The sequence below is a fragment of the Nycticebus coucang genome, chromosome 1, assembly GCF_027406575.1.
Source record: "Nycticebus coucang isolate mNycCou1 chromosome 1, mNycCou1.pri, whole genome shotgun sequence".
NCBI lineage: Eukaryota > Metazoa > Chordata > Mammalia > Primates > Lorisidae > Nycticebus > Nycticebus coucang.
This window is the reverse complement of record NC_069780.1, coordinates 141,784,089-141,800,818: the sequence shown is the minus strand read 5'-3', so window position 1 is coordinate 141,800,818 and position 16,730 is coordinate 141,784,089. Positions and strand designations below refer to the sequence as shown.

General features: G+C 37.5%; 1 protein-coding gene across 9 annotated transcripts in view; it reads left to right on the top strand.

Annotated features, from left to right (window-relative positions):
* Positions 1-16,730, top strand: part of ERBIN (erbb2 interacting protein) — a 172,346-nt gene that overhangs the window by 38,808 nt on the left and 116,808 nt on the right. The window lies entirely within an intron of this gene.

Sequence of the window (16,730 nt, the reverse complement as noted above, 5' to 3'; positions counted from 1 at the left end):
GCCTGGTAGTGGAATTGCAGGATCATATTGAAGACCTAATTTGAGTTCTTTGAGGATTTTCCATACTTCTTCCCAAAGAAGAATAGGTGGCTTCCGTCAGTTTAAGAAATGTGACGCCTATGCCCTTATTCTTAAGTGTTCTTGTTAGAAAAGGATGTTGAATTTTATGAAACGCTTTTATACATCTGTTGAGAGGATTATATGGTCTTTGTTTTTTTTATGGATTTGGATATGTTAAACCAGCCTTGCATCCCTGGGATGAAGCCTACTTGATCGTGATGTATTATTTTTTTTTAATGTGTAGCTGTAATCTATTGGCTAAGATTTTATTGATTTTTATTATTATTATTTTTTGAGACAGAGTTCACTTTATTGCCCTTGGTAGAGTGATGTGATGTCATAGCTCACAGCAGCTTCAAACTCTTGGGCTCAAGCAATCCTGTTGCCTCAGCTTCCTGAGTAGGTGGGACTATAGGTGCCCACCACAATGCCTGGCTATTTTTAGAGACAGGCTGGCCTTGAACTGCTGAGCTCAGGCAGTCCATTTGCTTTGGCCTCCCAGAGTACTAGGATTATAGGAGTGATCTACCGTGCCTGGCCTTATTGAGTGTTTTTGCATCAGCATTCATTAGTGAAATTGGTCTGTAGTTCTGCTGTTTTTGTTGTTGAGACAGTCTTACTATGCCACCCTTGGTAGAGTGCTGTGGCATCAGAGTTCACAGCAACCTCAAACTCTTGGGATTAAGTGATTCTCTTGCCTCAGTGTCCCTAGTACCTGGGGCTACAGGTGCCCACCACAACGCCTGGCAATTTTTTTTGTTGCAGTTGTTGTTGTTTAGTTGGCCCGGGCTGGGTTTGACCCCGCCACCCTAGATATATGTGGCTGATGCCGTAACCATTGTACTACGGGCCCCAAACCTGTAGTTCTCCTTTTTAGTTGGATTCTTTCCTGATTTTGGTATCAGGGTGATGTTTGCTTCATACAATGTGTTGGGGAATGTTTCTCAATGTTTTTGAATAGTTTCTGCAGTATAGGTACAAGCTCTTCTTTGAAGGTTTGATAGAATTCTGGTGTTAAGCCATCTAGTCCAGGGTTTTTTTTTTGTTGTTGAAAGATTTTGTATTGTTTTATTGATTTCAGTGTTTGTCAGTGTGGTCTGTTTAGTAGATCCATTTCTTTTTGGTTAAGTCTAGGGAGATGGTGTGATTCTAGGTATTATCCATTTCTTTCACTGTGTCAAATTTCTGAGCAGTTCCATTGTTACTTTTCAGTCTTAATCTTTCCAGTCTGGTTTTGTTTACATAGGACCTTAAGTACATCAAATTTGAGGATTTGATTTTTCTTATAGTTTTAATACTGCTTCATACTGTTTCTTTTCTGTGTTAATTTGCATTTATAGTCACAGGCACTTGTATTGATAAATACACCACAAATGTGACTATTTATTTAGATTGGTGTTCCAAAAGACAGCAGTTAAAAATTAAATAGTTTTAGCAGGAATATCTTTGTTCAAAGAGTGAGGGTTTTCAGAACTGAAAAAAGTGCACTGTAAATTCTTAGGAAAACTTTTATGTAAAAAAGCGTTTTGAAAAGGTGCCAAGTATAATTCCTGAATAAAATTGTGCTAGGAAATTTGGGGACTAAAGAATATTTAGGAATTTTTGTGTCTATAAAGTATGTACTGAACTGGAAACATTGAACTTCTCAGCTTTTGGCATTTCTTCTCATTTGCTCTTATCTGTTTAATGAAAATGAAAGGAAAAGAAAATCGACTCTGAAAGTGTGTAGGAATTAAGAATGTAGGCTAGGGCACGTGCCTGTGGCTCAGTGGGTAGGGCGCTGGCCCCATATACTGAGGGTGGTGGGTTCGAACTTGGCCCCGCCAAACTGCAACAACAACAACAAAAAAGAATAAAAAAAGAATGTAGGCTAATATTTTAAAATTTTCATTTGAGAAAATTTTCTCATGTACCAGGTAATTTTGGTGATGGGGCAAAGGATAATTTCAAATCAGGCAAGTTGTTAGAATTCAGTGGCAATTACAGTAATCCCCCTGTCTCTTCCACTTAGCTTTCCACCATTTCAGTTATCCATGGTCAATGCAGTCTGAAAATGTAAAATGGAAAATTCAAAAATGATTCATAAATTTTGAATTGCTTGTTGTTCTGAGTAGAGTGATAAAATCTTGCACTACCCTGCTCCATCCAGGGCGGTACAGGTAAATCATCCCTTTGTCTAGCATATCCATTCTTTCTATGCTGTCTGTTTGTTAGTAGCTGTCTTGGTTATTAGAGGGGGGAAAATGTAGTATACATGTATATAGGGAAAAAAAGTGTATTTAGGGAAAAAGTGTATAAATAGGGTTTGGTACTGTCTTCAGTTTCAGGTATCTTCCGAGAGGTATGGGAACATATCTCTCTTGGATGGGGGTGGGTACCTAAGTAGAGAAGAAGAGTTCACATTTGTCTGGTGTGTCAGAATATGGGTGCTAGATATTAGGAACTCACTGTGGCATATTCTAATGTGATGTGAAATCAGAAACTGAAGGCCGTGGTGGGTGGGTGGGTGGGTGTGTTGATTGTGGTGATGCTTTTAAAATGCTCATATAAACCAGACAAGATTGTCCTCTATCACCACTACTATTCAACATAGTGCTGGAAGTTCTAGCCAATATAATCAGGCAAGAGAAGGAACTAAAGGACATGTAAATGGGGACAGAGGAGATCAAACTTTACCTCTTTGCCAGCAATATGATCGTATACTTAGGGAGCCCAAAAGGCTCAACCACAAGAATCCTGCAAGTGATAAAAAAAGCACAGCAATTTCTCAGGATATAAAATCAATGTCCATAAATCAGTAGCCTTTGTATATGCCAGTAACAGCTAAGATGAGAAGCTAATCAAGGACACCATTCCCTTTACAGTACCTTCAAAAAATTGAAATACCTAGGAATATACCTAACAAAAGAGATGAAGGACCTCTACAAAGAAGATTACAAAACCCTAAGAAAAGAAATAGCAGAAGATATTAACAAATGGAAGAACATACCACGCTCATGGCTGGGAACAATCAACATTGTAAAAAGGTTGATACTACCCAAAGTAATCTACAGGTTCAATGCAATCCCCATTAAAATGCCATCATACTTTCAAGATTTGGAAAAAAGAATTTTTTGTTTTGTGGAAACCCCATACAACCAAGACAATTCTTAGTAATAAAAACAAAGCCCCCTAGGGGCATCAGAACCTACCAGACTTTAGGCCAGTAGTTCTCAACCTGTGGGTTGCAATCCCTTTGGGGGTTGAATGACCCTTTCACAGGGGTTGCCTAAATATATCCTACATGTCAGATATTTACATTACAATTCATAACAGTAGCAAAATTACAGTTATGAAGTAGCAACGAAAATAATTTTATGGTTGGGGGGTCCCTACAACGTGAGGAACTGTATTAAAGGGTCGCGTCATTAGGAAGGTTGAGAACCACTGCTTTAGGCTGTACTACAAGGCCATAGTGATCAAAACATCATGGTGTATTGGCACAAAATTAGAGACACTGACATTTGGAATGGAATAGAAAACCATGAGATGAAACTAACCTCTTTACAGCCACCTGATCTTTGATAAACGAAACAAGAACATACACTGGGGAAAAGAATCCCTATTCAATAAATGAATAACCACAAGTAAAAACCTGAAACTGGACCCATACCTCTCACCACTTAAAAAAATTGATTCAAGATGGATAAAAGATTTAAACCTAGAGCATAAAACAATAAAAGTCCTCCAAGAAAGTATAGGGAAAGCACTTGAAGATATCAACCTGGGTAAAGATTTATAAAGAAGACGTCTGTGGAAATTGCAACAATGACAAAAATAAACAAATGGGACTTAATTAAACTGAAAAGCTTCTGTACAGCTAAGGAAAGAACAACCAAATCAAACTGACAGCCTTCAGAATGGGAATGGGAAAAGATATTTGCATATCATGAATTGAACAAAAACTTGATAACTAGAATCTGTAGACAACTCAAATTCATCGACAAAAAAGACCCAACAATCCCATATACCACTGGCCAAGAGACATGAATAGAACCTTCTCTAAGGAAGACAGACATATGGCTAACAAACATATGAAAAAATGTGCATCGTCCTTAATCGTCAGAGAAATGCAAATCAAAACTACTCTGAGACATCACCTAACCCCCAGTGAGAATGGCCCACATCACAAAATCTCCAAGCTACAGATGATTGCATGGATGTGGAAAGAAGGGAACACTTTTACACTTGGTGGGCCTACAAACTAACACAATCTTTTTGGAAGTAAGTATGGAGAATCCTAAGAGAACTCAAGCTAGACCTCCCATTTGATCTTGCAGTCCCATTACTAGGCATCTACCCAGATGAAAAAACGTCCTTTTATCATAAGGACATTTGCACTAGACTGTTTATCTCAGCTCATTTTACAACTGCCAAATTGAGGAAACAGCCTAAATGCCCACCAGTCCAGGAATGGATTAACAAGCTGCAGTGTATGTATACAATGGAATACTGTTCAGCCACTAAAAAGATGGAGACTTTACATCTTTTGTATTAACCTGGATGGCAGTGGAACACATTCTCCTTATTAAAAGCATCACAAGAATGGAGAAGCAAGAATCTAATGTACTCAATTTTGATAAGGGGACAATTGATGATGTAGTACCTAGTAGTGGGTGGGGGAATGGGTGAGCGGAGAGAGGGAAGGAGGGGGGGAGAGGGAGGCACACTTCTTGGGGACAGGACACAATTATAAGACGGACTTTAACAAATGCAATCAGTGCAACCTGGTTCTTTGTACCCTCAATGAATCCCAAACAAACAAACAATAAATAAAATGTCCATGTAGTCATATAGCTTTTTTTCCTTTTCCTTATTTTGGAGACAGAATCTGGCTCTGGCACCCAGAGTAGAGTGCAGTTGATGGAAGTGTAGCTCACTGTAGCCTCAAACTCCTGCGCTAAAAGAATCTTGTCACCTTAGCTTAACTAATAGCTAGGGCTACAGGTATCCATCACCACAACTGGCAAGTTGTTTTTTTTTTTTTTGTACAGACCAGGTGGTCTCGAATTCCTGGCCTCAAGAGATCCTCTTGCCTTAGTGTCCCAGAGTTCTGGGATTATATATGTGAGCCATTGTACCTGGCCTCTCTATAGCATTTTATAAGGTGATTTAGCCATGCTACTATTTGTGTGTGGTAGTAATACTATTAATCAAGCAGCTTAAGATTTATGGTTTTACACTGAGGCTTCTTTGAATTGTAATCCTCAGTGGCAGTTGAGGGATTCCCTGTTGTAGCTATTTGAATTATCATTATCAATCCCCCTGCCCAGTAAATTTACATAGAAGTTATATGAGTATCACCTTTTAGGCTTGAAGAGATTTTTTTCTAGCCTGTGAGTACATTGATTTTAGTCATTATATTGGTTGTAAGCTATTGCAATAGTAAAATTTTCTGAATCGCTAGAGTCAATAGACATTGGCATATTTATGAAGAAGTATGGTATTATATAAGTTTATGATTTGTAAACTTTTTGCATCATCAGAGTAAGATCAGTACGTTGCTTTTCAAAGAATCTTTATCTGAGACACAAAGTAAACTTGAATGAACTATTTATTTGCATCTCAGGAAAGAAAAACCTAAGCTCTTTGTTTCTTAAAAGAAAAAAACCTCATTGGAAGCTACAAAGAAATTATATTGCTCTATAATAGTATTTTTTCAAAATGGAAATACTTCACTGTTTTGAATATTTAAAAGTGGTAACTGCCCACTGTAAAAAAAAAATTGCACACAATGTTGAGCTGTAGGCAGTGAGAATGTTTAATTTAGTACTTTGGAAAGTTAATGTTTAAAACTTTCAGAATGTTCTTTCCAGATTTTCTATGAATGAATGTAATTTATGAAAGTGCACTTACATTCTATACACTATTTAAAGTTTTTTTTACTCAGTAATTTATCAGAGGCATTTATCATTTATGTATATTTTTACGTATACATCTCCCTTTTTTAGGCACTTAATAGTCGTTGTTTGGACGAATCAGAATATACTTAACCAACCACTACCAAGATGTATTTAGCGCCTTTTTCCACCATTTTTTGTTATTATAATTTAAACATTGTGAAACTCTGGTACATATATGTGGGTGCACTTTCTATTATAAATGGTCCCTGGCTTAGCCTGTTTCAGGTTCGGATGTTTTGACTTTATGAGAACGCTGAAAGCAATGTGCATTTTATAGAACACATACTTGAGTACCCATGCAAACATTGTATTTTTCACTTTCAGTACAATATTCAGTTAAGTTACACAAGATATTCAGCATTTATTATGAACTAGACTTGGTCTTGGTTGATTTTGCTTAACTGTAGGCTAATATAAGTGTTCTTGAGCATGTTTAAGATAGACTAGGCTATGATGTTTGGTATATTAAATGCATTTCAGGTCAGAGTTTTTGACATATAATGGGTTTATTGGAAGTAACTGCATCATATGTTAAGGAGCATCTGTATTTCCTAAGGATACATTTTAAAAAGTGGTGCTATAGGGTGGCTTATATCTGCAGAGAGCTGGTGGCCCCAGCTATGTGCAAACAAGTCCTCTGGCAACGCAGCCTGACCCCTGGTGTGAACTTTTATTTCTAATTCATTTAATAGATAAAATCTGACCTACCCTGAACTATAATGTAAGGATGATTTTGGAATTTATTTTTATCAATTTCTCATTAGAATTAATACTTGTACATTATACTTTCCTGCATAGATATTCTACTAAACCAAAAATTCTAAATTCAGAACATACCTACTGGCCTGAAAAGTTTGGAGAAAAGATTATGAATTTATCTGTCTTACCGGTAGGTGGTTAGCAGTTGACATTAATGAAGATGCTGTTTTGTCTAACCTAGAGTATCCAGAATTATTTCTACTAGGAAATAATAACTTTATCTTTTAATGTTAAAGATGATTCTTAATGACATTTTTGTCAATTCTCTTATTCTGCCATCTCCTACTTAAGTTTAAGTTAGAGATTGTGTGATGATGACTTTCTAGTGTCTGTGATGGGGAAGATGCTTTCTGATTTTGATAGTGAGCAGCCAATTTGACACTGTCTCTGTGCTGGTAGCAGGAGACATTATGTGGGGAAGCCACTAATGAGATTTCCTACGGTGACTGATATATTGTAATATCTTTTTGGTGCTGCAGAAAACTAATTGGCATTTGATCAGGGAGTTTTAAGTCCAAGTAAGCTTATAAGTTATATATATTGAAATTAATATCCACAATATATGCCTATTAGAGTAATTACTAAAGTTCTTGAATATGTCACTTTTTTTAGAGACACAGACATACCATCATGTGATTGATTACTTGTTAAAAGCTACATTTTTGATAGAATTAATCTAGAAATATTTTAGAATGGCTTTTATTACCTGACAATTCTTATATCAGTCCAGCCAAATAAAGGTGAAGAAATCACTTTATCCTTTTCCTGTCTTCCAACATAGTTTTATGTATACATTTTTATTTGGAAACTATTAATTGACTATTAAAACAGGCAACTATGAAGTGGGTAATGATTGTGCAAATGGAATTCTCAAGTTATCACTCTTAGTCAAGTATTTTTAGAGTTTTACTTTTTGAGCCTTAAAAAACTTAGCATGAGGTAGGGCATGGTGATTTCATGCCTATAACCCTTACACTATGGGAAGCTGAGGCTGGAGATTACTTCAGGCCACGTGTTTGAGACCATCCTGGTCAATATTGAGACCTTATCTCTGCTCCCTCCCTGTCAAAAAATAAATTAGCCAAGTGTGGTGGCATAGGCCTTTAACCACTCTGGAGGCTGTAGTAGGAGGATTGCTAAGACTAGGAGTTTGAGGTTGCAGTGAGCTATGATGACACAATTGCACTCTATCCCAGGCAATAGAGTGAGATCTTGTTTCAAAACAAACAAAAACTTAACATAAAATTTTTAGGGAAAATGAATGAGGAATGTACTGAGTTAACTTTACAGATGAAGGCATTGCTCTTTTTCTTTTCATTTTTTTGGGAACAGAGTCTTACTCTGTTGCCCTGGATAGAGTGCTGTGGTGTGGCAGCTCACAGGAACCTCAAATTCTTAGGCTCAAGTAATCCTCTTGCCTCATCCTTCCCAAGTAGCTGGGACTACAGGTACCTGCCAAAATGCCCAGCTAGTTTTTCTGTTTTTTATTTTTTAGTAGAGATGAGGTCTAGCTCTTGTTTAGACTGGTCTAGAACTGGTGAGCTCAAGCACTGTACCTGCATGGACCTCCCAAAGTGTTAGGATTATAGGTGTGAGCTGCTGTGCTTGGATTGAAGATCTTGCTCTTAATAAGTTGTACTTGGTAGTGGAAAAAAAAAATTTTTTTTTTTTTTTTTTTTTTGAGACAGTCTGCTTTGTCACCCTTGGTAAAGTGCTGTGGCATCATAGCTCACAGTAACCTCCAACTCTTGGGCTGAAGTGATCCTCTTGCCTCAGCCTCCCAAGTAGCTGGGACTACAGGCACCTGCCACAGCTCCCGGCCATTTTTTTGTTGCAGTTATCATTGTTATTTAGGAGGCCTGGGCCAGGTTGGAACCTACCAGCCTCATTGTATGTGGCTGGCGCCATACCACTGTGCTGCAGAATGTAGACAGATTTGATTTTCACCTGTGGTGTGACTATTTGTTTTAAGAAAGAAAGTCAGGTTCTATGAAACTCTGATGTTAGACAGATTTGGATGAAGAGTAACAATCTGTTGTAGGTTAAGGCCTGAAATTTAACTGAGCAATAATGAATTTCCATTACATTTGCTTTAAAGCAGCTACTTAGTGATTGAACTCATGTTCATTAATTCTAGAAATTTATTAAACATGGATTTTGTGATCATATCCATGTTTAATAAAGGAGGAGGATACAGAAGAGAAATGGCACTAAGTAGTGGTTTTAAGGCATAATATTGAAATCACCTGGGGAGCTTGTAACAGATGTATGTATCTGAACCACACCCCAGTCTTTTTGATCCATAATGCTGCTGGTGGAGGCCAGGCAATATAGTTTGGTTATCTAGTATAATCCCTAGATAATTCTGATTACTGAAGTTAATTGTGAATGAGAGTACTCATCTGATTAAGATTACTGAAATAAAGTCTTCAATGAATATGTAATTTGTCAGAGGAAGGAAGACTGTATTCTTTTTTTTTTTTTTTTGTTAGACAGAGTCTCACTAAGTCGCCCTCTGTTGCATTTGTCATTGTTGCTTAGCTGGCTTGGGCTGGGTTTGAACCTGCCAGCCTCAGTGTATGTGGCCGGCGCCAGAACCATTATGCTTCAGCACCAAGCCTGTATAGTAAAGTTGAAAATTTTCTGTGAAATTGTTTAATATACAGTCATATATCACATAATGATGTTTTGGTCAGTGATGGGCCACATGTACAATCGTGTTTCTAGAAGATTATATTGGAACTGAAAAGTTCCCATCACCTAGTAATGTAATGGTTGTAACCTTGTAGTACAGTGTGTTACTTATGTGTTTGTTCAAACACAGACGACTGCGTTGCCAGTCATATAAATCAACTGTAGGTTATTCAGGAGGTTTTCTAGAAGAAGACATTTTTATCATAAGAGATGACAGCTCCATGCCTATTAACTGCCTTTTAAAGACTTCAGTGGGACAAGGTATGGAAGTGGAAGACAGTGATATTGATGATTCTGACTCTAGGCTTATTTGTGAGTCTTAGTTTTTAACAAAAAGTTTAAAAAGCAAAATAGTTCTAATGACAGAAAACATACTTAGTAAGGATATAGGAACTGGTGTGGTGGTGTGCACCTGTAGTCATAGCTTCTTGGAAGACTGAGGCAGGAGTGTCTGCTGAGCCCAGCAGATCAAGTTTAGCCTGGGCAGCATAGCATTACCCTGTCTTTACAAAAAAAAAAGGAAAAGAAAAAAATTTTCGTTTAGCAGTACAGTGTGTTTGTATTTTAAGCTAAGGGTTGGTACAGAAGAGTTAAAGAAAGTTTATAAAATAAAAAGATTACAGTAAGCTAAGGTGTATTATTGAAGAAATAATATCCCCTTTATAAATCATAAATTAGTGTAGCCTAAGAGTACAGTGTTTATAAAGTCTACAGTAGTTACAGTAATGTCCTAGGCCTTCATATTCACTCAACTCACCACTCACCACTCACTCACTGATGGACCCAGCACAGTTTCCAGTCCTGCAAGGTCCATTCATGGTTAGTCCCCTATATTGGTGTACCTTTGTGTGTGTGTGTGTGTGTACCATTTTTTATCTGTATTTTTACTGTACCTTTTCTGTGTTCAGTTACATTTAGATACACAAATACTTAACCATTGTTTACAATCCTCTCTATTATTCGGCACAGTAACATGCTGTACAGGCTTATATCCCAAGTGGAGAGTAGGCTATCCCATCTAGGTTTGTGTAAGTTTAGTCTTTAATATTTGCACAATGAAAGAATCACCTGACATAATCCCATCATTAAGCAACACACAACTGTGTTTCTCCTAATAAGGATACCTTAACTTAATCTGACTATATATTTAATTATCTATTATGTTAATGATATAAATCGAGAAAAGTCATTTTTTATTGCCTATCGTGGTTCTAGGGCTTGACTGGACTTAGTTGATTCTTGCTCAAGTTCTCTTACGGTTGCAGTTAGGTGGTTGCTGGAGCTACTCTTATTTCATGTCTGTTGGCTGATTTGCCTGTTGGTCAGAGACTGTGAGCCAGAGCATCTACAAAATATGGCCTCTTAGTTAATATTTGGGTTTCCTTATAGCAGGTGGCTGAGTTCCAAGGGCAAGTGGATGAAGGGAAAAGGGCAAAGGCCTAAGTGGAAATGGTACTATCCTTTTTAGCCTAAACTTCGATGTCATATAGCATCTCTTCTGTTGTGTGTATTTCATTTGCAAAAAAAAGGTCATTAAGACCAGCCCCTATTCATTAGAGGAGAAAAGCAATTCCCCTCTTGAGGGGAGAAGTGTAAGAGAATTTGTGGAAATATTAAAACTACTACATACACCTCATCTTACAAAATGGTTGCATTTCATTAGTTAGGGATTAAGTTCTAAAGTCAGTGTATATAGAACATGTTACCCTGGAGACCATCATACACTCTCTCTAAGCAGCAACCAGGATTTTCTTTAGATTCTGGAAAAGGTCATTGTTTCTTCCACTGAATATCAAATAAGGTGTGTTTGGCTTGTGTTCAGTGCCTTTCTTGTGTGAAAAATGTAAGCACTAGAGTAGCATTCAGCAAGGCTCAGTTATCAGACTGTGAGAGGCTTTGTGGAAAAGAAAAGTGATATCATCATTGAACTGTGTTTGACCTATATTTACTGAGTGAAGGAGGGTAGGCAGAAACACTTGTGTTATTACTTTTATTTTGAAGTTTAATTTAATTTTGGGAAAAGACTGTATATAGCTCAATGCCTATAAAATGAACGATGTGACCCTTTTCTTTTCTCAAATCTTTGTTTCAAATAAGAGAGGAGATATTATTCAGAGGTTTCATCCCTTCTTATACTAAAAGTAATGCAGTATAGTGTTTAGAGAATATAAGTAAATGAATAATAGTGCCAACCTAATGTGAAATTGTCAATTTAAAAAAAAGCTAATGTGAGAACAAGCACTCCAGCAAAGTCGCGCTCATCCAACACCAAATAAAACAAAAAAAAGTAAAAACAGTGTACCTGTGAGATTGAATAATACATATAAAATATTTTCAAAGGAATAAATTATTTTGAGTAGTAAGATCATACTCTTTTATATCTTTAATAACAAGGAAAAACTGTTTATTTTATTATGTCATGTGTTGTTCTGTTGTGGATCCTCCATTACTTTGGGGAAAGGTAATGAAAATGAAGCTACTTGGGGCTGGGCTCGGTGGCTCACACCTGTAATCTTAGCACTCTGGGAGGCCCAGGTGGATGGATTGCTTGAGCTCAGTCAGGAGTAAGCAGCTTGAGGAGGAGTGAGACACTGTCTATACTAAAAATAGAGAAAAACTATCTGGGCATAGTGGCACACACCTCTAGTCCCAGACACTCAGGAGGCTGAGGCAAGAGAATTACTTAATCCTTTAAGGTTGCTGTGAGCTATGATAATGCCAAGGCACTCTGCCCAGGGCAACAGAGTAAGACTCTGTTTCAAAATAAATAAATAAATAAGTAATAAAAAGGAAGTGAAGTCACTCAATATAACTGTTGGATGTTCATGTATTCTTAGAACTACTAAAATATAGGTATTGTGCTCTTTTTTTCATATTAAGCAATTGAGATTGGACAGTGCCTGTGGTTCAAAGGAGTAGGGCACCAGTCCCTTATGCTGGAGGTGGCAGGTTCAAACCCAGCCCCAGCCAAAAAAAAAAAAAAAAAAGAAATTGAGATTGAAGAGGTAATTTGTTCAGGATTACAAAATAGGTAAATGGTGGAATCTAGGCTAAAATATAAAGCAATATTATTTCCAAAGCCATTTTTTTTTGTTGTTCAACTATACTGGTCCTTGAATTTTAGTGATTCATTGGTAGGGTTTCTGTTATCTGGGAATTCTGTTAAAATTATATTGTCAACAATGTTGAGTATACAGGTTTTTTTGTTTTGTTTTGTTTTGTTTTTGGTAGAGACAGGGACTCCCTGTGTTGCCTAGGCTGGTCTCTGACTCCTGCTTAGGCCTCCCAGAGTATTATGATCACAGGCATAAGCCACCAGTATGCAGGTTTTTAACAAGTTACATCGACAGATTTTGTGTCACTTGCAAACTCACCCCTTGCTCCTTTGGGGTGCAAAAACAAATCCTACAAAACAAAAACCACATAGAAACATAGCTTCTAGGAGCAATAGCTGTAGGTACAGCTTCCTAAGTTATTCAAATATCCTAAACTTTTCAGTTATGTTTGTTCAAAGGTGGTCATGTATTATTATTTTTTCAATAATTAGATTTGTTTTGCCATTTTCATTTAGGGAATTACTATTAAAAGTTTTTGGGTTTTTTTGGAGACAAGAGTCTCACTATGTTGCCCTTGGTAGAGTGCCATGGCGTCACAGCTCACAGCAACCTCAACTCTTGGGCTTAAGTGATTCTCTTGCCTCAGCCTCCCAAGTAGCTGGCACTACAGGCACCTGCCACAATTTGTTGTTGTTGTTATTGCCATTGTTGTTTAGCAGGCCCAGGCCGGTTCAAACCCTGCCAGCCCTGGTGCATATGGCTGGCGCCCTAGCCACTGAACGACAGGCTAAGTTACAGGTGCCGAGCCTACTATTAAAATTTTTTAAATTAATAATACTAAGCATGGTAAACTTCAGAAATTCTTCTTTTTAAAGACCTGGTTCTTATATATTGCTTGGCTTCACTTTAGTTACCTTGCCCCAAAGTATTGAAATCAGCAATAGAAGAAAAGATGACATTTTAATTGTCCACATCAAATTACATAATCTAGTGCAGTATGAAGACTACACTGTTAAAATTAAAATATTAATGAATTTTTTTTTTTTGAGACAGAGTCTCACTATGTCTCACTTGGTAGAGTGCGGTGGTGTCACAGCTTACAGCAGCCTCAAACTCTTGGGTTTAAGTGATTCTCTTGCCTCAGCCTCCCAAGTAGCTGGGACTATAGGTGCCTGCCACAATGCCCGGCTATTTTTTTTTTTTTTGTTGTTGTTGTTGTAGTTGTCATTGTTTAGCAGGCCCAGGCCTGGTTTGAACCTGCCAGCCCCTGTGTATGTGGCTGGCACCCTAACCACTGAGCTGTGGGCTCCAAGCCAAAATATTAATGAATTTTGTTTATTAAACTAGGCAGTGAGAGATGTTAGAAGGAGACAACAGTGAATTTTAAAGTCAGGGAAATTAGATTCTAGTCTGAATTCTGTCATCATAATCTTGGCAACATTAATCTGTTTTGGTTTTTTTTTTGCAGTTTTTTTTGGCCAGGCCTGGGTTTGAACCCGCCACCTCTATATGGGGCCGGTGCCCTACCCGTTTGAGCCACAGGCGCTGCCCCCTGTTTTGGTTTTTAACTTTTCTGTAGAGTATAGGTGTGATTAACTACAGAGATGTTATAAAGATTTAGTAATTGAACATGTCTGGCATGCAATAGGTAATGAATAAATTTTTGCCGAATATCTCTTTTTTTCTTGCTTTTGACTTACTACTTGTATATGATTTTAAAAGCATGAGTGTAAAATACTAACATACGTTCCCCTCATGTTTTATAAATAATAACAGTGTTGTTTTTAGTGCCACAACCCTAACCAAATGATCTACCTAAACTAAAATTGGACTGATACTCCTTTGCTTTTTCTTTTTTGGGACAGAGTCTCTTTGTCATCCTGCCATGGCATCATAGCTCACAGCAACCTCAAACTGTTGGGCTCAAGTGGTCCTTTTGCCTCAGCCTTCTAGTAGCTGGGACTACAGGCATCCACCACAAAGCCTGGCTATTTTTAGAGATGGGGGTCTTGCTCTAGCTCAGGCTGGTGTCAAACTCCTGAGCTCAGAGAATCCACCTACTTTGGCCTCTCAGAGTGCTAGGATTATAGGGGTGAGCCACTGGGCCTGGACTTCTTTGGCTTTTAAGTCTTTTAAAAACTGCTGCTTACAAAGTTCACATTACTTAGCATGATATTCAAAGCTTTTAAGTTCTGGCCTTCTGCTGACCAATCCTTACCTCTTTTCCTATGTATTTCAAAATCTATCCCATTTACCTAATTTGATCTGCTAGAGCAACACTAATTACTTTTTATATAGTGCTCTGTCCTGCTAGAGTCTTTTACCTCACCATCGGACTATTTGGTCTCCTTTTTTCCAAATTTGTAACTTTGTGTTATTTTTGATGGATATATTATTAATATATTATGATTATTTGCTATCATGTTTCATCTAGAATTAGAAACTCCTTGAAGCAGGAAGTGCTACATATGAGCTCAGCACCTAGTAACTCAGCAAATGTTTTTTTTTTTTTCTGTCATGTTTATAGTATTTATATTGTAACTGTTGTCTTTAGCATCAAGAAAGCCAAATGTAATCATTCAACATTACTTTGATTCCATTTGTGATTTTATTTATTTATTTTTTGAGAGACAGTCTTACTCTGTCACCTAGAGTACAGTGGCCTGATAATGCCTTCGTTCACAGCAACCTCAAACTTGGCTTAAGTGATCCACTTGCCTCAGCCTCCCCAGTAGCTGTGGTACATGGAAGGCACCCAGTTCCATGCTCAGTTAGTTTTTCTATTTTTTTTTTTTTTTTTTTTAGCAGAGACAGGGTCTTGATCTTGCTCAGGCTGTTTTTGAACTCGAGCTCAAACAGTCCATCTGCCTTGATCTCTGAGAGTGCTAGGATTGCAGGTGCACCTTGCCCTGCGCATTTGTGGTGACTTTTTTATGTCCATGAGCTCTAGTACCTTTGGCAATGGCTCTAAACTAGTTAAGGTGTAATGAAGAAATCAGAGTCAGGTGTCTAGAAATGACTGTGATGATTGCAGACAATATCTTTTGTGTGTCTGACTTTTTTTCAATGTTTAAAGTCTGTGTTGTGTCAAGTCTTCAAGTTTAGGTCTCAACTTTGGAACAACATTCCCTTTTTTATTTATTTATGTATATATGTATTTTTTCAAAAAGTTCCCTTTTTAGAATAAAAGTTATTGAGCCCTGGAGAATGGATGGGAAGATGGAGATGGTGATTTGCAGTATAATTGTTGATAGTATTTATATTTGATTTTTCTCTTATTTAAACTTCCAAGTTTTCAGCTCAGAAGCATAAGTGAAGTATATTAATAAGACTTCTTGGATGAAAGTAACAGAAACTCATAAAAATAGGGTAATAACAAGGATAAATCAGTGTTTTATGGCCATGCAAGAGCTAGAATGAAGTTAGCCTCAGAAAGAAATTATAACAAGTGGCTGTAAGTCCTCAGGAACTCAGGACTGTGACTCTTTTTTCTTCAGATGAGTGTTCTGTTTCTGTGTCCACATGGTAGAAGGCAGCAACACCACAGATTCTGGCTTCAGATATACATACAATTCCTCTAAATAAGGAGACAGACTTGCTATCCTCCTGTCTCACACATCCTAGGGAGAGAGAAAATGATAGACTAGCTTGAATCAGGTGCCCATCCCTTTTTCCAATCTACATAACTAAATGGGCAATGTTACCTGGTATTAAAATAGATTTTAGCAGGCCACCCTTTTCAAATGGGAGAATAATCCTCAGAGCAGTGCTGTTGTATTGTACAGGTTGCTTATTGCACACACTGCTTGCCAAATCATATATCCACAAGGCTGTGGTTTTAAAATTTCCACAAAGATACATTATGGATTTGTGGTGACCTTTTCTCACAGAAATGAGTAGTCATTGTGAATTGGGAGGCTATTCAAAGGAGTTTGCTGCCATTTTTTTGTTATATATTGTCCATTCGATATAGTCTCAGTGTTGAAATTTTAGAATGTTTCCCACCCATGGGCCATGGAGTTTTATTGCAGCAAAACCAAAAGTTCACATACATACAAGTTTTCTCAACAGGAATGTTGAAGATAGAATTATTATTATTTTAGAGACAGAGTCTCACTTTATTGCCCTTGGTAGAGTGCACACAGCAACCTCCAACTCCTAGACTTAGGGGATTCTCTTGCCTCAGCCTCCTGAGTAGCTGGGACTACCAGCTCCCGGC